Source organism: Lactuca saligna, chromosome 9 (assembly GCF_052625555.1).
Source record: "Lactuca saligna cultivar CGN05327 chromosome 9, ASM5262555v1, whole genome shotgun sequence".
NCBI lineage: Eukaryota > Viridiplantae > Streptophyta > Magnoliopsida > Asterales > Asteraceae > Lactuca > Lactuca saligna.
Window position 1 is genome coordinate 63,096,581 of NC_136425.1, and position 25,979 is coordinate 63,122,559.

The window sequence follows — 25,979 nt, forward strand, 5'->3', positions numbered from 1 at the left end:
GACATTACAAAAGGATCGTTGCATAAAGTGTTAGAATCTAGTATATTCTATAAGTAACAAGAATTTGATATTCTTACACTTAAGAAAATGGATTTGGAGTTGTGAAATGAGAATGATTGGAAATGTGTTCAATTTGTCTATTTCCCAAAAGTAAGAACCATAGGTAAACATTGTGTGCATGCTAGGAGCATGGGACAAGTGTAATAATTCAAGTAAAAAGTTGATTACCCGAAACGACAAATAATGAGTAATCGATATGGTGATAAATAAAACGTGTTTTGTTTATACTCAAAGGTTTGAGGCCATATGGGATTAGTATTATTCTTGTGTTTCACCTTGCATGTTTTGACTTCCAGAATAATTGAGTTTATTAAGAATAATCGAATTATTCAAATGGGCCACAGTCGTTCATATGTTGGAAGTAGATATGAATGAAGACTGTCATGAATTGGTGTGTGGATTGTCTAGAAAAGTATTAGACATAAGCAAATGTTTGCTGCAACGTTCATGAGTGCTTATGAATATGATTTGAGCATTGGATTAAACCCACGCTCACTTGGATCACTATCTCGAGTGATTAGTGAGACGATAACATCTTATATTCTTGAAACCGAGATGTGTGAGTTGTATCTTACTAATTGGTTGCACATTGATAATATGTAAACGCACTAGTAACTTGGTGTTCTAAAACATATTGTTGTGTGTGATTTGGTTAGTGAGTGCAAGCAAGCATTGTATCAAAGTTTATCCGTTCCTTTTATTCAAAGAATAAAAGCGATATCTTTGGGCCCCTCGATGGTTTAGTGATGACATACGTAAATGCTCAGCCGGGCTAGGGCTAATTTGATTTGTTCAATTAGTCTGTCGTCATAAATCAGAAATCGAGATATAGTACAAAGAGAATGATTTGAAATCATATCTCATACGATATCCAGAATGGAGGAATATATGATCCCTTATCTAAGGACACGCGTATCTGATATGATCAGAGTTGACAGCGGCTTTGGAAAGCTACGATTGCAGATCGGGATCTGAAGTCATACGCAGAATAGTTGTTAGACTTATCCAAGTGGGAGACTGTTGGATTAGTGTCTAAGTCCATAACTATTTTGGTATGTACTTGACCCGATGGTGCATGGTCCTTTTGGGTTGCCTTCACCAAAGCAACTTGATAGGATGAATTATGGAGAGTAAGGATTAAATATGATTTATTAATGTATTATGAGAATAATATATTAAAGGAGAAATCATATTGTTTAATTAATATTAGTCAATAATTAATTGGTAATTAGTTTTGTGACTAAAATAGATTAATTAAACTTAAGGGACTGGAATTGTAATTATAGGATAATTGCAATTTGGGCCATGGATTGCCTTGTATTAAGGGATGGACGAATTCTAATGGGAAACCCATAAGGAAATCGTCCATGGGCTTGATAAAAGGAGTCTATAGGTTGCTTAGGGCTTAAGCATCAAAATTAGGGTTTCCTTGTTAGATAACCCTAATAGCCCAACTATATAAAGACCCCTTTAGGCTAAAAAACGGGGCTAATGTTCTTGTTAGGTTTTACACACGTTTTTAGCAGCCTCCAACCTCTCTCCTCTTCATCCTCTTGCTTATGGTGTTTGTGAACCATTAGAGGAGTGACACTTGTGACTCTAAGCCTTCCAAAGTCAATACAAAGAGGAATTAGGATTGTTATTGCTACATAACAATCAAGGTATGATCTTAAACCTAATTACATATTAATATGATTAATTGTATGCTAGAATTAGGGTTTATAGTCTTGGATTCAAAGCATGTACAATAAAGAAACCTAGATCCAAGCATTAGGGTTTGTATGAGCACATAGGATGTCTTATGACCAAAACCCATCACATATTTGGTATCTTGAAGACAACTCACTAAGTAACTCATCAAATTCCTTGGCTCCATCATTGTGTAAATCATTTTCTGAATTCAAATGCAACGTATCAATCTTCCATTGTGGATGAATACGATCCAATGAAAGGGTCATTTATTCTAAATGTTTTATCTTGGGAGTACAAGGAAGAGCCATGGTTTCCATAAAATGACCAGTGCAAGGAGTCAATTTATCTAAAAACCAAAAATACATTAAAGGTTAATGTAAAAATTATTATTATGCACCAATGTAAAACTATAAGCTTTATAAATATTACAAATTATTTTTGATTTTTTTTCATATTGCATACGTATCTACTTTAATGCAAAATGAGATACATGACACAAAAGCTCTCTAAAAACAGGTGCATCACAATTATGAAGAACTTGGATTCTCTCACTTACGAGTTTCACTTTAATCTCGTTGAATTCATGTTTAATCACAAAACAAATATTTTCTGTTACATCTTGAAATCCACATGTAGATACTTGTAGATATTGTTTCAGTTTGGCATGAGCACCTTCAGCCCTTGGTGATGACTGATTACCAAAATGCAAATAATTTTCTGTCTAAGCACTAACAAACTTTTCCGTCCAAGGTAACCATGTGCCTTTTATGTACTCAACTGCAACTTTCTTCATATCATAAAACAACTCAAATGCACTCCAATTATGTTAAAAAATAGTTGTAGTTGTTGAATATGCTACATTATTCCAACTTGACATAAATATATTAAACTCTTATGAATGTGCAAAATGTATCTTGCAATTTGCCAACACATTATTTTCAATATGCCAAATACATAAACGGTTTTTCGTGTTCAGAAATACCATATTTATGGCATTCATTAATCTCAACTCTCTATCAGACATAATCACAGAGGGTTCACGATTTTCAAGAGTTTTCTTAAACACACTTAATACCCAAACATAACTATCTTCATCCTCTCTCTCAAAAAATACAAACCCAGAATAAAAAGATGTATTAAAACATGAAACCCCAATAATATCAAGGAGAGTCATGTTATATTTGTTGGTTTTGTATGTGCAATCCATTATAAAGATATTAGAGAAAGCTTTTGCTAATTTAATTGAAAAATAATGTGCAATGAACAAATAGGTTATATGCCTTATTTAGTTATGTAAAATATCATAGATAAAACCCTCTTTTTCAAACTCTTCAAATAAAGCACTAATCGTTGATTGATTTTCCAAGTTCTCCTTGCAAATTTTTTCCTTCAGATTGTATATAGTTCAAGAGACTGCTGAAAGATTTGGGTTTCCTTGACACAAAGAAGAAATAATTTGCCTTTAGGGTATGCCAAAAAACGTCATGTTTTTGACACTTTGTACGTCATTCAGTGATAATCGACGAAATGATGAATGTCCAAAGATCTCAGTAGAAGGTTTGTGGTTGTAAGTCAAGTTTTTTTTTTGCCTTAAGTACCCAATCACCATCATTTTCTTTTTTTACCTACAATCTAGAAGGGACATATGATCAAACGAGATCCAATATTCTTCCTTTTATCTCTAATACACATTCTATCTCGATAGGAACCGGCTCGATCACATTGCAACATGACATATTTATCTTTACTCGAATCTCGAATAAATACTCCATATCCTTAGCATATTAAAAATCTCTTACACTCTTTAGTAATTCATCATACGATTCAAATTGGAGTTAGCTAAATAGAGCTCTTCATTTTGGAACTTGATGAATCCATTCCCTCTGTTGAATCAATTTTAACACAATCAAACATCACATTCAAGTTTAACATTTTGAATCAATAAGTTTAATATAACCAAAGTCAATTTTAACACATTTTGAATCATAATCAGTTCATGTTTCAATTCTAAATAATAATCGATTCAAGTTTAACATAATCATAACTAATTCAAGTTTAAATGTGGAGTTATCATATGGTGTTAACATAATCAAAAGTATAAAATATAGCAACCTCTAAACAATTGATTAATGCTCTTTTAAGGTAAGAAAGTCAAAGTCTTGCTCATTTTCTTCATCTAACCTTCATGTTTTTTTTTCATATTGAAGAATTTAATGTCACTAATGGAAAAATCAATGCCTTTATCTTTTTACATGTATTTTGGGTTGTTGAGATGCTTAATTAAAAAAACTTTTTATTCTAAGAAAAATGATGTATTGAAAATTTAATATATGTTGCTAAAACAATCAATTATTCAAAGTAAATTTTTTAGGATCACCACTAGCACATGTGGTCTACCGGAACTTTTCTTATTCTTCTTATTCGTCTTTTTTGTAATTTCTATAGTGGCTAATAATAGTGATTTTGAAGCTTACCGATTGAAGATGAGCGAAAATAGCGTCACTGTTGAAGATCGCCGTGCGACTGTGGATTTCTAATGTGTGGTTTTGCGTCGTGTATAATTCACGTAAGGTAGTTGAGATCCCATATTATTATCCGTAAATTAAATGAATTAAAGGGTATAATAGTCTATATATTAAATATTAAGCGGATATATCAAAAACCTCTTTGGAAAACCCTTTTCATTAACCTATGGAATTTGTGGTGGAAAAATCTTAAATTTTGTGAGAAAACTTTAATATTTTAAAATTTAAATTTGTTTTGTTATTTCTATATTTTATTTCACAATTTAGCAAGAAAAATTAACGCTAATGATTGTATTTTTACTAAGTCAACGACTTAAAGTCAAACCCAAAATGATTATTTTAGTGATTAAAATTATGTTGGAAATACAATAAAATACAAGCTACTTGTAAATATCCAGAACTTCAACGGGGCATAAATTTGTTAATACATTATTATGTTAAACACTTAATTTGGATAACTATAAAGTATGTTAATTAAACACTTAATCTAGATAATTATATAATACATTAAGCCCATAATATAGATAGTTGTATAATACATTAACATATTGATGGATAAATAAAATATGTTGGGGTCTAAGTACTTTGAACCATGAATTAATTGGCTTAACCCTTTTACTCATTTTGTTCATATGACGAGAAAGAGAAACAACCATATGCATCTATCTTGATTAAGTGCTTAACCCATATAGTTCAATAAATCAAAAAGAAACATGTGATGACTTTATTATTCATCACTATACATATAGGTGACATATGGTTGTACTGGAAAATAAATAGTGTTAAAAAAACATGGCTGGATAAAGAGCACAATCAAACGTTTTGGTCAGTGGTTAAAAGATGAGGTAAACAATGAGAAAATTGGCAAAACTCTCGCTGTCATTTGTCATTGGCTTGATCAAAACAATATTTGATTAATCAATACCTTCTGTTGACATTTGGTGACTTTTTCGTAGGGAATTACTAGGATTTAAAAAAAAAAGTAATTCCACCTTATGCTTATTATTTTAATGATATTTAGGTTGAGCGAGAAATGATTATCGATATAAATAGTATTTAAAAGGACTTACGGTAAGTTTCTTATGGCCCACAACACAACATTATGAAATATGGTATACATTACATCAATGATTGTCTATTTCGTACAAAATCTCATGAAGGTAGAGTTAACAAAAAATAGTGGGATCTGCGTAGAAGCGTCATGCATGCACATTTCTAAAAAACTTGTATCCTATGAAAATTCTTTTTATTATTGTGTTCTACAAGATATATGAGTTCCAGATTATAAAACAAGAAAATTCACCTATTAGTGTGACTGATTCAAAATAATTAAGGGTTAATAAAAATCTTCTTGCCTACATATTGATAGAACTTGATACATTAAGATATAAGGATGATATGTTCATATTGGCCGAACAATCACGAAATTTTTTTTTTTTTTTGTGAAAGATTAGGGTTAGACAATGAAATGTTTTGGGTGCTAGTGACTTATTCAGCCATGCAAAGGCTTAAAGTCATCGACTTTATGGTTTAAGAGGATTAGAAATGGTCAGATCTAAAAGTTGGACATGGGTCTTAACCGTTTAAGACCTAAAAGAGTTAAGTGCTGAAACTGGGAGTACGCCAGGCGTAAATCCCAGTACGCGCCGCGTACTGGGTAGAGTCACCCCTTTCTGAGAGGCAGCCGGGTACGCCCAGCGTACACATCTGGTACGCGCAGCGTAACCCGGAAAGTTGACTTTTAGGGTATGGTCTATTGTGGGGCCTTTGAGATATGAGAGGGGTAAAATGGTATTTTACCCTTCTGAGAGTATCAAAAGAGGACATAGTCTAGCCTTTGAAAGTTATAATAATTAGGGTATTTATTTTGATTAGGCGGAGGTTAGACCAGCGTTACCAAGTTAGAGATTACCGAGATACCCGAGGTGAGTCTTCTCACTATACTTTACCTAGTGTGGTAATATAGTTATGTGATAGAGTATTTTAGAGTTATATGTCAGTGTAATTACATGTTATTTATGTGCTATGATTTATTGTGATATGTGCTATGCATTATTCAGAGTTACAGAGTTAGGACCTTCGGGTCCACAGAGTTAGGACTTTCGGGTCCACAAAGTTAGGGCCAGAGGGCCCATAGAGAGTTGGGGCTGGAGGGCCCCACTGACACACATAGACCTGAGGGTCAATAGAGTTACAACCTCGAGTGGCTATTATGTGTTAGAGTGGTATTTTGGGGAACTCACTAAGCATTTATGCTTATAGTGTTATATGTTATGTGTTTCTGGTACCGGTGATGATCGCGGGAAGGCGCCGACATGATTCGTACACACGCACACCGGAGTTATATATATATATATATATATATATATATATATTGATCTTGGGTTTTGTACTGATACAACGTTGATACAATGTCTTATTTATGATTACAAATGATATTTTATGGGTTACAAAAGTGAAAAATTGTTCAAATTTTTACGGTGTTACAAGTTGGTATCAGTGCCTTAGTTTGAAGGATTCGGATATATCTTCGGGCATATCTGAACTCAAACTGGGGATTTGAGGAAATTTTTAATAATAGAAATAATATTGGAAAAGAGTAAAAAGAGTTTTGAGAAAAACAGAGCAGAGCCGTGTGTACGATCAGCCAGCTCCCGAACGGTGATTTCCCAAAATACCCTCATAATAAGTGATTATCAGATATGTTATGTATGCTATATGATGAGTTACGATATGCATGCTAGAGTAGACTAGGTATTCTTATTAGGACTAGAGTGGCCTGATATATGATGCCTTAGTCTAGGGGTTTTGTTGCTAGAGATGCTTAAGAGTGATTTAGATAGCAGCGAGGTGCTTATGAGAGTTTTGTTAGTGAGTAGCACATGATAGAGAGAGTAGAGTACTTGGGATTTGAGGCTCAAGGAGGAGGACTTGGGATGAATGCCAAGGCGGTATGGATGGTAGTATTGGGCCCGTACTCCTGAAGATACCGGGTTGGTACGCAGTCCAAGTAAGAATCCTTTGGGCACCAAGGAACGAGTAGGGTGGAGTTATCGAGTGTGATTATACTCGAAAAGGGTCTCTAATATTCTTATGTTGTATTTCAGAGGGAGACCATGGTTGGGACACGCCACACACCAGTGATCGGCAGTTCGGGTGATGAGGAGATCCGTAGGATCATCCAGGAGGAGGTGGCTGCGGCCATCAGTGCATAGATATCAGAGATGTTCGGGTTTATCAAGACCACTTTGATGGAGACATTTGATGAGAGATACGCTGCTCTTTCTGAGGCTGTTGTTGCTGCGGCCACTGCAGCTATAGCTGCGACTAGGCCGCAGGGTGGTGATGCGTTGTTGTTCCGAGAGTTCAGCAACACAAAACCACCGGAGTTTGACGGGACCCAGGACCCGATCGCAAGGATGAGATGGATTTCAGACATAGAAGGGTGTTTCTTTACTTGCTCTTCTCCAGAGCATTTGAGAGTCCGGTTCGCGCTGAACCAGCTTCGCTTGGGAGCGAAGGACTGGTGGAAGTTTGTGACTGCGCATTTTACGTCTGCTGAGCTTGCTACGGTGACCTGGGAGAGGTTCACCACTATGTTACGTGATGAGTACGTTCCCCAGGTGGAGAGGGAGCGTTTGGCCCAGGAGTTTTGGACCCTCAAGCAGGGTACTGAGTCTGTTACGGTGATATTTGAGCATTCTGAGGAGGGATATACGTGAGTTCGTGGCGAACTCGACGTACCGGACATTTGCCGAGCTTCAGCCAAATGCCCGGAAGAGGGAGATAGAGCTGGAGACCCAAGCCAGGGAGGAAGCTGAGTCTCAGGGAAGGGATCGGCGGCCGACTCAGTCTCAGCCGGCAGCCAAGCGGGCCAAACCCGCTGATTCGAGATCTAGGAACCAGAAGGCCCGCACTTGTGGTAAGTGCGGCAAGAGTCACGATGGGATATGCAGAGCAGGGTCTTGCTACAAGTGTGGCAAGGAGGGGCACATGGCCAAGGATTGCCCCAAGGGTTTTTCAGTCTGTTTTCATTGCAACCATACTGGACACCGGAAGGCAGAGTGTCCATAGTTGCAAGGGTCAGCGTAGGGAGCATTTCCGAGATTAGCCCCTGCTGCGGTGAGAGCTGTGAATGTTCAGCCTGCGAAGGTTGAGGCACCGAAGGCACGCGGGAGAGCCTTCCATTTGACTGCGGAGGAGGTCCGTGCATTAACCGATGCCGTGGCCGGTATGTACTCTGTCATGTATTCTTTCATATTCTGTGATGATTGTGCTTATATATTGTTATGCGTAGGTACCTTCCTTGTGAATTTTGTACCTGCTCTAGTGTTATTTGACTCGGGTGCGAGTCGATCTTTTGTATCGCTGGCCATTAGCCGATACATCAGTATTAGTAGAGAGGCGATGAGTTGACCTCTGAGAGTTTCCATAGCGGATGAGAGAGCAGAAAATATTTTTCTGTGAAAGATTAGAAAGATAAGAAAAAGTCGATTCTGATCATGATTTTATATATATATATATATATATATATATATATATATATATATATATATATATATATATATATATATATATATGAAGGCCATGATAAGAAATATAATACAATAGTTTTACCACACACAAATAGTTATATAATGTCACCTATATATTTATTTGATTTGGTGATAAATATTACAATCATTAGTTTCGATCGGACAATTAACACCAAATAAAAACTATGAAGATACAATACATAACTACAGGATAAAACCTGATGTTGCTCTTTATAATTTTATTTTTGTAAATATATTTGGTTAAATTTTTGTTGTTACTTCTCAATATATATATATATATATATATATATATATATATATATATATATATATATATATATATATATATATACTATCTTATTATACAAACGTTACTATTTCTAAAAACAGATTGAAGACATCCAAACATTTAAGCTGAATGTACAAACATTTATCAACAAATTACAAAATACCTTGCATTAAGTACAAATGTAAAATTAATATTGAAACATTCAAACCTACATCCTTATCTTACCCAATATAGAGGATTTAAATTTTAAAAAAATCATACTTTTTCACTAGAATGAGTCAACATGACTTTTGAAATCTAAATATATCTTTATCTTTACTACTTATTATGCAAATTAAGTCAAAGGCTGAATTTTAAGACGTACAAGCCTTATTACATTATGTATAATGACTTGATGCTATCAAATCTAACCCGGTCAACATTTACGGAAATCTAATCCATTCCCTCCTTGCTCTCTTTATCCTGACCTGACCGTGTTATCTCCTCCCCGTATATCAAACATTTTCCCTTATTATCTATATGGACCAATTCTAGCACAGATCGAGGAACTATAGTTACTTTCAAATTTGAATTCCCAAATCCCCTTGAAACTCGGCCCCATATCTTTATAAATTAGTGTGGAATCATCCTTTTACTTCATGTTATACCCAAATTTGAATGGAGGATTTTGTGGTATATTGTGACGCGTCAATATCAGGGTTGGGAGCAGTACTTATGCAGAGGGGTCATGTGATACCGTATGCATCGAGGCAGCAGAAGCCTCATGAGGCAAGGTATCCTACCCATGATTTAGAGTTGGGGGCAGTAGTGTTCGCCCTCAAGATCTGGCATCACTATTTATATGGGGTCCGGTGTACCATATACACGGATCACAAGAGCCTGAAGTACTTGATGGATCAGCCCAACCTAAATATGCAACAGAGGAGATGGCTGGATGTGGTAAATGATTATGATTGCGAGATCCTATACCACCCGGGAAAAGCCAACGTGGTGGCCGATGCCTTGAGTTGTAGGGTGGAGAGTGTTCCGATGCGTGACATTTGTATGAGGTTGACGGTGATGAATCCGATGTTGGACACCATTTGAGGAGCTCAGACCGACGCCGTTAGGCCAGAAAATCAGAAGAGAGAGCGGGTTGTCGGGCAAGTATCAGAGTTCGTCACCAATGGTCGGGGGCTTATGACGTTTCAGGGTCGGATCTGGGTACCGCATGTGGGCGGAACGCGTACCATTTTGATGGAAGAGGCTCATCGATTGAAGTTCTCGATCCATCCCGAGGCCAATAAGATGTATTTGGATCTGAAAAGGGAGTATTGGTGGCACTGTATGAAGAGGGACGTTGCATGGTTCGTGGAGAGGTGTCTAACATGTCGCTGGGTTAAGGCGAGCATCAGAGACCACACGACAAGTTGCAGCCGTTGGAGATTCCCGAATGGAAGTGGGAACAGATTGCCATGTACTTTATCACAAAATAGCCAAGGACTACGAGGGGCGTCGATGCAATTTGGGTGATTGTAGACCGGTTGACAAAGAGCGCTCATTTCCTTGCTATTAGCGAGAGCTCTTCCGTAGAGAGGTTGGCAGAGATGTATGTGAGGGAAGTGGTAACACGGCATTGAGTTCCGATCTCGATTGTCTCAGACCGAGATGTGCGTTTCACCTCTAGATTTTGGAAGAAATTCCATGAGGAGTTGGGTAATAGACTGCATTTCAGTACTGCGTACCACCCCCAGAATGACGGACAGAGTGAGCGGACGATTCAGACGCTCGAGGATATGCTCCGGGCATGTGTGTTGGACTTCGGCGGGGGTTGGGACACGTACTTACCCTTGGCAGAGTTTTCCTACAACAACAACCATCATTCGAGCATTGATATGCCACCCTTTGAGCTGTTGTATGGGAGGAGGTGTCAGACCCCCATTTGTTGGGGAGAGGTGGGGCAGCGTGTGATGGGTAGTACGGAGATAGTGCTTCAGACGTCTGAGCAGATCCAGCAGGTTAGGCATAGGTTGTTGACCGCTCAGAGTCGCCAGAAGAGTTATGCTGATAGGCGACGATTCGAGCTCGAATTTCAGGTCGGCGATTTAGTGCTTCTGAAGGTATCTCCTTGGAAAGGAGTGATCCGATTCAGAGGGGCAAGCTGGGACCCCGGTATATTGGGCCGTTTAAAGTGATCGCGAGGGTGGGCAGGGTAGCGCATCGCTTAGAGCTACCTGCAGAGTTGGGTTAGATTCATGACAGTTTCCACGTGTCACAGTTGCGAAAGTATATAGCAGATGAGTCGGCAGTGGTGCCTTTGGAGGATGTTCAGGTGGATGCGAGCCTGAATTATGCTGAGAGACCGGTGGCGATCAGGGATCGGAAGATCAAAGTTTTGAGGAATAAGGAAGTGACTCTGGTTTTAGTTTAGTGGTAGCATCGGAAGGGGTCCGAGATGACCTGGGAGTCAGAGTCGGAGATGCGGGGGCAACATCCAGAGTTGTTCGAGGAATGAGACTTCGGGGGAGAAGTCTGGTTCGAGTGGGGGAGAATTGTAACACCCCGAGATTCAGGTATTATTCTTTCACACTTGTTCTTTGTGTTTGGCCATGTTTGGCCCTTGAGTGGATTTTGTTGAGCAAGTGAGTATGCTGGGCGTACCATAGGGGTACGCTGCGTGTACTCAAGTGCTTAAAATGACGCGTCTTCGCCTAGGTACGCTCGGCGTACCAAGGGTTACGCCGCCCGGCCCAGGTGCAAAACCCTAATGTTATGTTGTGCACTATTTAAAGGATGCTAACGCTCATTTCTCAGCCTCCATATCAGTGAGTAAAACCCTAAGAGAGAGCCTTCCATCGTCCTTAGTGAGTGTGTGTGTTCTTGGAGCTAATAGTGACTTGGTGTGTTAGTGAAGAAGGAAGAAAAGAGCTTGTGGAGACTAGAAGCTTGAAGTGTAAGTTTGGATCTGAGATCTACAGAGAAAGGAGCTGCATTTGGAGGTATAAAGTTCAAAACTTTCCTCTTCATTTTGGTTAGATGTTGCATGTGCCATTTCTAGGGTTAAAAACCCAAAAGGTGGAGACTTTATGAGTGTAGGGTGCTTCATGGTCCGAGATCTGTCCCTTTTCAGTGGTATTTGAGGTCCAGATCCATAAAGTTCCCATCTTGGTCGTTGATAGGAGGTCATGCTTGAGTTCTATGCTTTCTAGGGTTAGAGAATGAAATGTTTTGGGTGCTAGTGACTTATTCAGCCATGAAAAGGCTTAAAGTCATCGACTTTATGGTTTAAGAGGATTAGAAATGGTCAGATCTAAAAGTTGGATGTGGGTCTTAACCGTTTAAGACCTAAAAGAGTTAAGTGCTGAAACTGGGAGTACGCCGGGTGTAAATCCCAGTATGCGCCGCGTACTAGGTAGAGCCCCCCGTTTCTGAGAGGCAGCCGGGTACGCCTAACGTACACATCTGGTACGCGCAGCGTAACCCGGAAAGTTGACTTTTGAGTTGACTTTTAGGGTATGGTCTATTGTGGGGCCTTTGAGATATGAGAGGGGTAAAATGGCCTTTTAACCTTCTGAGAGTATCAAAAGAGGACATAGTCTAGCCTTTGAAAGTTATAATAATTAGGGTATTTATTTTGATTAGGCGGAGGTTAGACCAGCGTTAATGAGTCAGAGATTACCGAGATACCTGAGGTGAGTCTTCTCACTATACTTTACCTAGTGTGGTAACAGAGTTATGTGATAGAGTATTTTAGAGTTATATGCCAGTGTAATTGCATGTTATTTATGTGCTATGATTTATTGTGATATGTGCTATGCATGATTCAGAGTTACAGAGTTAGGACCTTCGGGTCCACAGAGTTAGGACTTTCGGGTCCACAGAGTTAGGGCCAGAGGGCCCATAGAGAGTTGGGGCTGGAGGGCCCCACTGAGACACATATACCTGAGGGTCAACAGAGTTACAACCTCGAGTGGCTATTATGTGTTAGAGTGGTATTTTGTGGAACTCACTAAGCATTTATGCTTATAGTGTTATATGTTATGTGTTTCAAGTACTGGTGATGATCGCGGGAAGGCACCGACATGATTCGTACACACGCACACCGGAGTTATATATATATATATATATATATATATATTGATTGATCTTGGGTTTTGTACTGATACAATGTTGATACAATGTCTTATTTATGATTACGAATGATATTTTATGGGTTACAAAAGTGAAAAATTGTTCAAATTTTTACGGTGTTACAAGTTAGTATAGGGAAGCATTGGTCTTATCCTTTGGTTTATAAGCTTTTAAATTTGGCTTTGATATTATATGTAGCGACCGTAAGTATAGAAAGATGTTTTTCAAAGTTGAAGCTTTTGAAGACAGACTTGCGTAACAAAATTGGCGATAAATTTTTGAACGACGCATTGCTTTGTAATGTCGAGACGGAAGCACTTGCGAAAGTTGAGGATGAAAAAGTAATGGAACGGTTTCAAAAGATGTTTGCACGAAGAGGACAAATTTAAATTATAATAGATAGTTGTTATATTATGTTTAACCAGAAAAAAATTGGTGTTAGATGGTTTATATTATGTTTGAACGGATTTTTTTAACGTTCTATATTATGTTTGACCGGAAAAAAAATTTTGTGCAACCCCGTCCGCCCCTGCTAATGATCCTTTCATTTATAAAGAATTTCAGGTACGAGATTCTATTTTAGCCACCAAGACCTTCAAAACCAGTTACCACGGTCATCAAGCATACTTCACCACCACAACAGTCTGTTTTTTACATGAAAACATAAAAATCTGTCTGCACCACCATTGAGGTCTCTCTCTTTCTCTCTCGTGCTTCCTGTCAACAACATATGGGGAAATCGGCCAATTTTAGCATATACTTCAGGTTCCATCTTTCTTCCCTTTATATATTTGTTAGAATGTCTTAATTTTGAAATTTATTAGTTTTTCTTCGTCTTGAAGCTTTTTATCCATGAATCATTTCTCCTCTCTAGAAACCGCCTTCTACAAAAGTGATGCCAACTCTTTATTGTTTAGGTATTATCTTATTTTTATTCAAATATTTGTATAGATTTCACCATTTATTTAGGAAATATATGTGAGTTTTTTGTTATCTTAGGTAAGATTTTTCTTGATTTTTTTAAACAAAATAAAAATAATATTTTACCACCAAACCCAAGTAGCTTCCAATCATTGTGCTAATCGAGTTATTCATCTCCACCCGGATGTCTAAGACCTCAGAAGTAAGATTTTACTATTTAGATATTGTTCAATCTTCAAAATTTAAGTTATGTTCATACATTTTTTAGCAGCTAAGGTAATTGGTTTAACCATTTTTCTAAAATTTTCTTACCTCCTTTGATACATTAGGTATGTACGCCAAGTGTTTGATGAAATGTCTGTTGGGGTAAGGCATCTATTATCTTTATTTTTCCGAGTCTTAAACTGACTTGAGTTTTTTATTAGTTCTAATTCATCTAATGGTCAATGGTGTTGGTATTGCAACAAATATTTAGCACCAGGAATGTACTGAATTATAGGTAGAGATTTACTGATAATTTTAAGTTTATAAAGTTGCATTTGTGGAATTTATTTAATAGATGCCTCTACTTATTCTCCAAAAATTAACCCCCTAATTCTGAATATCTGATGGTGGTGTCTAATACTCTAATGGCAAGAAACCGTATCAATGTGATTTCAAATTTTTGGTCGGTTGTTGTAAGTGTTCTATTCTCAGTAAGAATCTATATCCCCAATTTTATATTGGTGGCACAAGTAAAGTCGATAAAAGAAATCTGAGAATCGATTTTTAAAATGTTTTGAAATAATTTAAAGTAAATTATTGTTGAATGATAACAAGATTTTGGTTCCAGATATGGTCGTACCAGCAGGAGATGCCATTGGTGAAACGAATGGAACCGACATGAGCAGTTAAAGTGTTTGGCCTCAAACAAACAAGTAAGGGACATTTATTTAGTTGTGCATATCAATATATGTAATTTAATGTATGCCCCTCAAATGTTCATTAATGATACAATCATACAAACATCCATTCAGAAATTTACAGATAAGTGAAGCAATACAAATGCAAATTAAAGTTCAAAGAAGGCTACATTGTTGGTGATTTTGTATCATCAATGTGTATTTAAGGGTAATGGATTGACTTGTTGACCAAAATTCAATATTGATGAATATAAAATAAGTAAGGAAGGTGTGGAGTGCACACTTGTTTAAATTTATTCAAGATTCAAAGTAGATTGTCATTTAGAGGCGAAGCCGCTAAACAAACGGGGGTCCGGGGGCAGCGACCCTGGGAGCGGGGTCCAAGGGGCAGAATTTTCTGTAAATGAACCCGATTTTTGACTTCATTTTGACCTTTATTAAAAATTTGTTTTTGTGACTGTTATTGGTTTTTGATAGTTGGAGTAGTTTTTGGACAAAGAAAACTGCCTTGACAGTTTTCAGACAAATGAACTACTTAATCTTTTTGGTCATCATTTTTTCTAGGTACAACAACAATCACGAAATTCATAACATCCATACTTTCTGTTCTTGCTCTCAATTCTGAGTCTTATCCGATTAAAGATTGAGAGTACCATCCAAATACTTTAATCTGAAAGTGAAACCACAATTCTCAGAATTTCCACAGCTATTTTATCCCGAATTCTTACATACATGAACAACTTGAGGCACAAAAGATAATTCAAAAATATAGAAATGTTTATGGTTCGATTATTTATATTCTCTTAATCTGAAATAGGTACAATCGTACAGAGACACTTACAACTTCAAATATAAGCACAAGGGAAATAAATACTTACAATTAGCTGTTGAAAAAGCACAATAGACCATTGGAAGCCAAAACTTAGGCACAGTTGGACTAGAGTTTACAAAAGTTCAACAATAGGAATTGGTCTCAAAAGTATCCACTAAAAGCAAATATGTTTGGTCAGCTAAGCAGTGGCCTTGAATCTTCCTCACTGTTATCTTACCGGTTGGTCTACAAGTTGTTGGTAAGACATCTCTTAGTGAAAAATTAGCTTTGTAACTCCTCTTCTATATATTCTGTCAAAATACAGTTTCTTACTTAGTTTTCCATCCAAATGAAACACCATTTTCCAGCCAGATTAAGATTTCTTAAAAAACCATGATCCAAATCTCTTCATTTATACACCAGATCTTATAACTCTTGTATTTTTCTGATTCTTTACATGTTCCGTTGGTAGGGATGCAAAGTGTGGGCTTTACCCTAAAAAACTTGGAAGACATGGTCTATTGATCTTTGTATGCCGACTTTTTCCAAAATCTCAAGAACAATGGTTATAAAAGTGTGTTCAGAAGTAACGTATGAAATAAATCAAGTTTGTCCTCCTTCTTGCATGGTTTTTAGTATTTGTATTTTTTTAGAGTTTAGTCAGTGTTTCATATTTAATTTGGGATTGTTTTTAGTTGAGTCAAAACACAAACACACTTTCTAAAAAGAGAAAGGCGTTCTCACATGCCACTTTTTGTTCTATTTTTGTTAATTTCCTATTATAGGGACATTATTTGGTCTCAAGAAGCATCAACATAGTAGAGGTGAATTTCAAATCTAAGGTTTTTTTTTTTTTTTTTTTTTTACCCCGAAAGAAAATTAATAATTAGAAAAGATGAAGATGATTACAACAGAGCAACAATTTGGGCAATGAATACGACGGTGGAGTTGTTGATATTATAGATAAGATTGCAAGACAAAGGCTAATTTTGGGTGACATACAAGAGCAAATTATGATGTAGGGTTTTGTTCAAAGATTTGCATGAGAATGGAGGAATTTTATTAGACATGATTTGCAATAATTTGATTCACTTTACTCAAATATGCTAAAATCATGTAATTCTTTTTTATGTCAAAATGTATTATTCTTTATTTGTTTCTAATATAGGCGATGTTGGAGTGAAGAAAATAAATAAATATTGTGTGTGTTTGTATTTTATTGATTGTCGTCTTTCTATACAATTAGATTATAACTATTCACTCATATTACTAATAATGTGTTTAAGAAATATAATATCTGTCATGGACCATTCAAAATTGGAAATTCGATGTAAGATTGATTTAATGGGTTAATGATGATATAAGATTGCATTCATTCTTAAACTAAATAAAAGTTCAACAAATAACAAGAATGTTGAATTAAATGTGTTAAGTTAGTTATATTAAGTTTTAAATTTGAAATTATAATAAAAGATAGTTAAATCTTACTATAAATCTTTTCTTAAAATGATTATACATGATTATACATGATATATGGTTGGTGTTATTGGACATGATATATTAATTTAAGTCACTATTAGTAGATTATAAATGTATATCATTCATCTCGCTAGGTGGTATATACGAGATGATAAATCCTCCTTAATAAATGAAGGTTTTTTTTTTTTTTTTGTTATTTGTCAATCTCTCATGAGTTTTGATATTTGTCATTTTGTGGTAATTTTGAAATAAATATTATCCACTTGTCAATTTTTTATTTGTTTTAATTTTTAATTAAAGTCATATACTTATATATGTAAAGTATTAAATATCATATATATGATATTAAATTGTCATAAATACGTTTTTTTTCTTATTGTAAAGTTATACATTAAAAAATATTTCATTTTTATATTTTAAGTTTAATGATTTTTTAAATCAACCCGTATAATATACGGGTCTCACACCTAGTAGCTAACAAAATGATTCTTAAAGACTCAAATCAAAAGCCTTACAACACGGATTCGAGAAAAATAAATTACAAGTTCAGTTCCAATTAACTAATCTCACTCAAAATCTTTTACAAGGTTCATATTCCACTGCATTGCAAGGTCTCGAGCAAAAGAATGAAACTTGCAAACCTAAGCGACAACAGACTTGCAAGTCGATGCATTAATTATATGTCTAAATACGACATGTTTCGATAACAACTTCGTCGAAAGAAAGTTATGAGTCGAAAATAACATTTTCACCGTCGACTCTTTGCGCATGTACACATCTACTAGAAACGTACTTTCAAACACAACATGGGTTAATTGGTTACGATGTTCAATTTGAACAAACAACTAAAATCCAAAATACCATACACTTATTTACATACATTAACGATATATTTAAATGGTGAATGATAGTTATAAAGTACTTTGTGTTCTTTGGAATCAAATATGTTATCATGAAATATAAATTATCCATTTTCGACGCAATGGAGCCAATATATGAAAATATTTTTCCAAGATGCAAAAAAACGATGAAATTATTAGTGAAGTTCAACGAACAATTTATTACATCAAATCTGGTGTATAAAGAAATGTTGCACGATTAATAATGTACAATCAATTATGTGTTCATGTACATTTGTAAACAATCACCTCTAGAAACTATTTTTTTAAAGTAATTGTACACCCGTCGCTTGATGCGGCGGCGGATGTTAGTTTCTTTCAACGATTAGTGTTTTTCCGGCATGCTTTTCAAGCTAAAAATAAAAGTATTGAATAAATATATGGCATCCATTGATTATTTTCTTTTCAAGAATCGATGAATAGGTCATCTTAGCAGGTGGTGGATAATTTCTATTCAACAAAAAACCATTTGACTACGGTCATTTTTGTTATTAACATGTTTGGTTAAATACGAGCCCAAGTTTTTGTCGATTGAAGTTTTAACAATTAGCATCATAATATATATATATATATATATATATATATATATATATATATATATATATATATATATATATATATATATATATATTGTAAGTAATACTTTTGTTCCATGTTCCATTTAAACATGTCATATTAAAAAAAAAAAAAAAAACCATGTATAGTACCTGTGGGATATAGCCGTGACAATTATTTTCCTTTTGCCAGTTAGTTTCCGAAATGAGATTAGTTTCATTTTCGCATGCGTTAAACATTTTCAATTTATATCAAATAACTTCGGTTCGACAATAACGTCCTTCTCTGCTTACTTTTATTATGCAAGTCTTAACCTCTTGCGTAATTTGTAATTTGTAGTCTTTTTATTAGTCTTAATATAAATTTCATTTGACGTGCAATACAGTCAACATCGATTACTTCTTTCAAAGATATAGTTTTTCAAAAACGTGTCATAATTTAAAAAATAAACAACACAACAATAAATATTTTTACATTGTTATTTTTGGTTAATACTAAAATGTGTGATATTTTTGCTTAAAGAAACTTGTTTTGGTTAAAAAACTAAAACTTATTTGTTTTTTTTTTGTTAAAAAGAAAAGTTTTTTTGTTAAATTATAAGCCGAAATTTTTTTAGGGATAAAAATAAAAATATCGTTTTTGTTTTTGGTTAAAAGTAAAAACTAATTGTCGTAAACAGGTATTTTCAATTAATATTTTCAGAAAACGCAAACTTTGGTTAACGATTATCATTTTTAACAAATTTGTACTTCATGTTTGCTTGATATTTGATTTTATTTTGTTCAAAAACTTGTGTAGTTCTCCAAAACCCCATGGTGTGTTCGACAAAAACTTTGAATTCGAAGAATAAAACATCAAATTGAAAAATCAATACATAATTATATTTGTGGTGTATTAATACATTAATTATACTATGCCTGATTATATAACAATAAAAAATATATAAATTCTATGAGAAGGCTTATAAGTTTGAAGTGCTTTTTATATAGTTTAGATTTTTTACTTATATTATGATGCCATAATTTTAATAAGTTCATTATGTAATATTAGGTAAAATAAAGCCACTTACACACAAATGACATTCAATTTATCAAACATACATATGGTTGCATGATTAGATCTTGTAGTCTATTGTCATCTATAATTATTTTCCCTTGAAACATCAAAGCAACATGTAGCCCACCACTAACTATAGATGTCGACGCCTCCACTTTCCAAGGCATCATGATCTATGTTAAGCTCCTAAAAGGGACGTCTTTCTAATAGGATTTAAGCATAAACCTGCAAAATAACATATTAATACACCCAAAACTTTAGAAAATCTTGACAGATACACTATTTGTTCTAAAAAAACATTTTGTGAAATGTAGAAGTACAATTGTTACTCTATAGATCTTATACTATACTTTGCATACCAAAATGATAAATCAACCACTCAATATAATTACAAAAATTGAGAAAGAACATTGCTATATTTGTATTCAACCATTCAATACAATTACCAGAAAGATCATTCAACCACCCTTGGGCCTATCGATTGACTTTACAAAAGTAATATATTCATGAATATTAACTAAAAGATCCAAAAACCATTTATAAATTGAAACAGTATGAAACTACAAAATTGGTGATTAATGAAATTGAACTGATTTAAAATTTAAAAGTACTCAAGCATCAATGATATGTTTCATGTTTTTTCTTAATTGTTGTACCTTAATAGCATAATCTTATTTTAATTTTCTTAATGACCACATTCAGCAACTTTATTTGAACTTTTTTAGAAGTCTTAAAACGGTGTGAACTCAAATATTAACATGTTTGACCATAATTTCAAAAAGAACTCCTTTTAACTTTGGTTTTGCACACAGCAGGACAAACCGTATCTCATTGCTGTGAACTTCATGCTATAGATTGCAAGCTATTCAACCACCTGATCCGAGAAATGTAGTTTCATTAGTAAAGTAAAATGAATAATCATTCTCAAAATTACTTTGTCTCATTGTCTTTGCTAGATGTTTAACAAATAATAGAAATATCACCCATTAACTAATCAACTGCTACACATACCAAAAGACCATATATAATGCATCAGTTAGTCCACTATCCAAAAAACCATTGTTTGTTTCTAACCTGAATACCAGAAGTAAATCGTCAACTCTTGTTTAAACCATGTTTTTTCAAGAACCTGTAGCCAATCATAACATAAAAAGGCATTATTTGTTACCTTATCCATAATAAAATCTTGAAAAAAAAACATCAATAGAGAGTGATAATTACCTCCCTAATAGGCTAGTAACATCTCTTGAAAGTTCAGTTCCAATTCCTATCAATTTAAAGGGTATTTTTGTAAATACAAAAAAAATACAATCGGAAAATCATGCATATAAACTATAAAGGTTGATACCTGCAGTTTAATCTTCAAAGTCACAACAGATTCTAAATGAAATTAAAGTGAAATGGTGAGGTTCTTAACCTTTTATAACTCAAAACATCTAGAAATTTAGTTCAGAAACTATACCAGTGGTATCTTCAAAGTCACATCAGATTCTGAAAGAAATCAAGGTATAGAGAGGTTTTCGACGTTTTATTATCTACGACCATAGAAATCTAGGTCAGAAATCATATATGTGGTTAAATGTTCTAAGTCACACAAGATTATGAACAAAAAAAAGGTAAAATGGTGTGGTTTTCGACTTTAAATAGCCATGTTTTTCGACCATTTATACCCAAAACATCATAGAAATCTAGGTCAAAAATGATACATCAGGTTAAAGCTTCAAAAATTGAAATTACGGTAAGAGAAGATTCAGCCAAGAGGGACGTTGGTGAGATGAAGTGAGATGGTGGTGAAGGTGGTCAAGAAGATTCAGCCATAAGGGACTTCATAGTTCATCCTGTAGAAGACAAAACCCTTTATGGGAAGACAAACGACGATGATGGAACAAGTTACAAAAAAAAAGAAAATGAATAGATCGAACCAGAGACCAAGAATCAAAACTCAAAAACCTTTATTCATGTTCATCATCTGTTGTTGCAACAAAATCTCAACATCGAATAATTAACTAATTATAAAGATAAAAGATCTAAAAAGTAACAAGAAAAAATAACATAAATCGACCTAGAGCGCACCTGGGGGTGAAAGATTCGGAGGATGGTGATGTTGGGATGTCTTTAGCATCCATCTCGAGATGGGTTAATCGAGGATGATGAAAGTGTGGCATCAGTTTTTCGGGGAGAATTTAGGGTTTCTCTTAGTATTGAATGGAGAGAGGCAAAGATACGCCTTTTGGATGCAAGAAAGAGGAAAAACTATTTAGCTTAACGATTCGACATCATCGGAGATGTTTGTAGAGAGAGAGAGAGAGAGAGAGAGAGAGAGAGAGAGAGAAGATGATTCTTACCAGCATCATATCTTCCAAGAATCCTACATGACCACTGAACAAAGGAACCAAGAACAGGAAAGACAATAAGCATATAAAAATAGATCTGATTGTAAGAATAGGTCGCTGATGAAAATAGTGGTAGACCCTTGGTGACCATAAGATGCATGTGCGGTTCAGTGCAAGTGGTGACGGTAGCCGTGGACCTTTGGTGGGAGACGTTGGAAACTGAGATATTGATTTCGCCATTGCTGTAGTAGAATCTTGAAAACAGTTCAAGCCCATCTGACCGAAATCATCGATCTCGATTCCAGTTTTTCTGATATGGGGTTTTCTTTTTTCTTTCTTGATGATCTTCCTTAACTTCCTCGAGAATCTTGGTTGATCGTAGCGGTGAGATAAGGTTAGGGATACTTGTGTATTACTGGAAAAGGTGGACTGCATCTTTGGTGGAGACGATGATAATTGGTTTGAAGGTGACTGCTGTGTGTTTAGGAGATTAGGGTAAAGCAATAACGTATAGTGTAATACGGATGTAGGAGATTAGGGTAAAGCAATAACGTATAGTGTAATACGGATGTGGTTATATGCTTAATATTATTGTACATGAGGTAATACGTATTGTACCTCTTAATGTTCAAGAAAGAGGCAATATATTTAATAATATAGTAAAGGTATATAAGCCATAGAGAATATAATACAATAGTTTTACCACAGATAATTACATAATATCACCTGTATATTTACTTGATCTGGTGATACATATTGCAATCACTATTTCAGTCGGACTGTAAGACTACAAAAATATTAACACGAAATAAAAACTACGAAGATACAATGCATAGCTGCAAGCCTGCAAGACAAAACCTGATGTTGCTCTTTTTTCATTTTCGTAAATATTTTTGATTAGATTTTTTTTTGTTAATTCTCAATATATTGATCGTACAAGCACCTGTAGATTTACTTCATATTGGCTGTACAAGCACGACAAATATTTTTCTGTGAAAGATTAGGAAGATAAGAAAAAGTCGATTCTGAACATATATATATATATATATATATATATATATATATATATATATATATATATATATATATATATATATGAAAGCGATGATAAGAAATATAATACAATAGTTTTACCACACACAAATAGTTATATAATGTCACCTATAGATTTACTTGATCTGGTGATAAATATTACAATCATTACTTTCGCTCGGACTATTAACATCAAATAAAAACTATGAAGATACAATACATAGCTGCAGGATAAAACCTGATGTTGCTCTTTATATTTTTATTTTTGTAAATATATTTGGTTAAATTTTTGTTGTTAATTCTCAATATATATATATATATATATATATATATATATATATATATATATATATATATATATATATATATATATATATATATATATATATATATATATATATATAAGGGTCTATTGTTATTGCATACCCAATATTTTAATTAATAAGTTTGATAATTTTTTGCTTTTGTTAAGATTTATCTACGTTCAAATCTAGAAATTACAAAATTTTCCTAGTATTAGTTTTTTCTCTTTCTATGCGTGTGAGTTATCATATTTTTTTTTTAACATTAATTAGGTGCATGGAACTTGAGTAAAAGTTCGTGACATGAAAATTAAACTATACACATCAGTTAGAAGAACAATATAAATAGAATGTAATGAATAATTTAAATGATCAAAAATATTATTTATACGACATCCATAGGATTTTTAACATCACTATAAAAAAAACTTGTATTCATACATTTGTTTTATCTTTAGATCATAACAAGTATTTACTATTAGACATAAAGTAGTCATCCAACAGTCACCATAAGATAAGTATAGTTACAAGTTGTTTATTTTTGCATAAATATTGTGTATCTTGTATACACACTAAAACAAGTTAATTGTGTATCATGATTGTTGTTTACATTTAATGACATGTTTAATCCCTTATCGTGATTCTTGTTTACTTTTGGTCACACATAAGAAATTCAACCATCACCATTCGCCACATATTATTTATAATAACATTGATATTTTACAATTTGTATTGGCAAATTATAATTTATCTTTATCAGACTTTTGTTTACTTTTAGTCACTAATCAAATATTAAATCGTGATAATAACCCTTTGGTCATTCAAATAAATTTCCTCATTATATACCTTACCTTTTGGTCATCGTTTTTTCATGTGACAAATTCTAATATAAGATTTAGTCTTTTAAAATTAAACCTTGCCATCTTACATGTCTTTACGTCTCATTTAAAAACTATCATTATTCTTATGTAAAACTGTTGCTAAGATATGAATTCATATTTGCCATTGTGACGTATTTTAAGTAAACCATGACAAAAAGAATTTTGAAAAATAATATAGGGATATATACACTAAAATCCCAATATTTTTATTAATTTGACAAAAAAGTCCTAGACTTTATTTTTTTGACAGTAAAGTCCAAATTACTGGCAATTTTTGACATTTTTTCCCGGTTAGCCGGTAATTATGATTTTTTTGTCAAAAAAAAAAATAAAGTTTAAGGTTTTCTTGTCAAATCGTCAATTAGGACTTTACAGTCAAAAAAATAAACTTTAAGACTTTCTTGTTAAATCGTTGAAAATATTGAGACTTTAGTGTATATATCATTTTTTTGTTAGAAATTTAATCTTATGATACTCTTTAAGCGTAAGAGTTATTTAAAAATTATCTAGTCAGCTAGATCCCATTGAAATCCTTAGCGTTTGCTTCTTGTTAAATCGTTTTTTTAATCTCAACAAACCGATATTGAAAAAATGGAGATAATCAAGAAAGAAAAAAAGAACTAGGGTTGTGTTGGTTTTTTACAGTCCAAAAAAAGGAGAAACAAAAAAAAAAAAAAAAAAAAAAAAAAAAACGAAATTGCCCTTCTTTCCCTTCTCAACATTTACACCCTTTTGAGTAGACATGTGTTGTTTGTGTTTGTATAATTTATTCTCACTTTTTAGTTCAAGATTTGGCGGCAAAGCAAGAAAAAACTTTTACAAGGGTGAAAAGACATGTAAAATTTTCTTCTTACTTCGCCGCCAAATCTTGAACTAAAAAGTGGGGAAAGATTATACAAACACAAACAACACATACCTAGTCAAAAGGGTGTGAATGTGGAAAAGGGAAAGAAGGACAATTTTTTTTTTCTTTTTCGGTTTCTTATTTCTTCATTTTTGGGAGTGCAAAAAGCCAACACAACCCTGATCTTTCTTTCTTTCTTGATTATCTCCATTTTTTTCAATGTCGGTTTGTTGAAATTAAAAAAATGATTTAACAAAAAGCAAACATTAATAATTTTAATAGGATCTAGCTGACTAGAGAATGTTTCAATAACTCTTATGCTTAAAAAGTATCATACCATTAAATTTCTAACAAAAAAAATGATATATACACTAAAGTCCCAATATTTTCAGCGATTTGACAAAAAAATCTTAAACTTTATTTTTTTGACAGTAAAGTCATAATTGACGATTTGACAATAAAGTCCTAAATTTTTTTTTAACAAAAAAATCCTAATTACCGGCTAACTGGGAAAAAAATGGTAAAAGCGTTAAAAATTGCTGGTAATTTGAACTTTACTGTCAAAAAATAAAGTTTATGACTTTCTTATCAAATAGATAAAAAAATATTAGGATTTTAGTGTATGTATCCCAATAATATAGGACCTTAAGTGACAAAAAATATGAAAACCGTCACCACCCTGTTTTAGAAAACCATCATCAAAAGTCATTTTTATACTAGTGGCATTTCTTAGTTTGCTTACTACTCGAACAT

General features: G+C 33.9%; 3 long non-coding RNA genes across 9 annotated transcripts; 1 reads left to right on the plus strand and 2 right to left on the minus strand.

Moving 5' to 3' along the window:
* Positions 1 to 2,969: 2,969 nt before the first annotated feature.
* LOC145018086 (uncharacterized) lies at positions 2,970 to 4,360 on the minus strand. The gene is made up of 2 exons (XR_013666822.1): positions 4,227 to 4,360; positions 2,970 to 3,635 (listed from the first exon to the last, which is right to left on the minus strand). It is a non-coding gene; the product is annotated as an uncharacterized LOC145018086 (long non-coding RNA).
* A 9,359-nt stretch (positions 4,361 to 13,719) lies between these two features.
* On the plus strand, positions 13,720 to 17,031 carry LOC145014161 (uncharacterized). Of its 7 annotated transcripts, none has more exons than XR_013665434.1 (6): positions 13,720 to 13,976; positions 14,054 to 14,128; positions 14,965 to 15,049; positions 15,852 to 16,104; positions 16,318 to 16,669; positions 16,741 to 17,031. It is a non-coding gene; the product is annotated as an uncharacterized LOC145014161 (long non-coding RNA). The 7 variants fall into 7 exon arrangements; XR_013665435.1 differs by having other exon boundaries at positions 16,747 to 17,031; XR_013665433.1 differs by adding an exon at positions 14,462 to 14,498 and having other exon boundaries at positions 13,721 to 13,976; positions 16,318 to 17,031.
* Positions 17,032 to 20,412: 3,381 nt separating this feature from the next.
* On the minus strand, positions 20,413 to 23,109 carry LOC145017920 (uncharacterized). The gene is made up of 3 exons (XR_013666711.1): positions 21,056 to 23,109; positions 20,909 to 20,963; positions 20,413 to 20,708 (listed from the first exon to the last, which is right to left on the minus strand). It is a non-coding gene; the product is annotated as an uncharacterized LOC145017920 (long non-coding RNA).
* Positions 23,110 to 25,979: the final 2,870 nt, after the last annotated feature.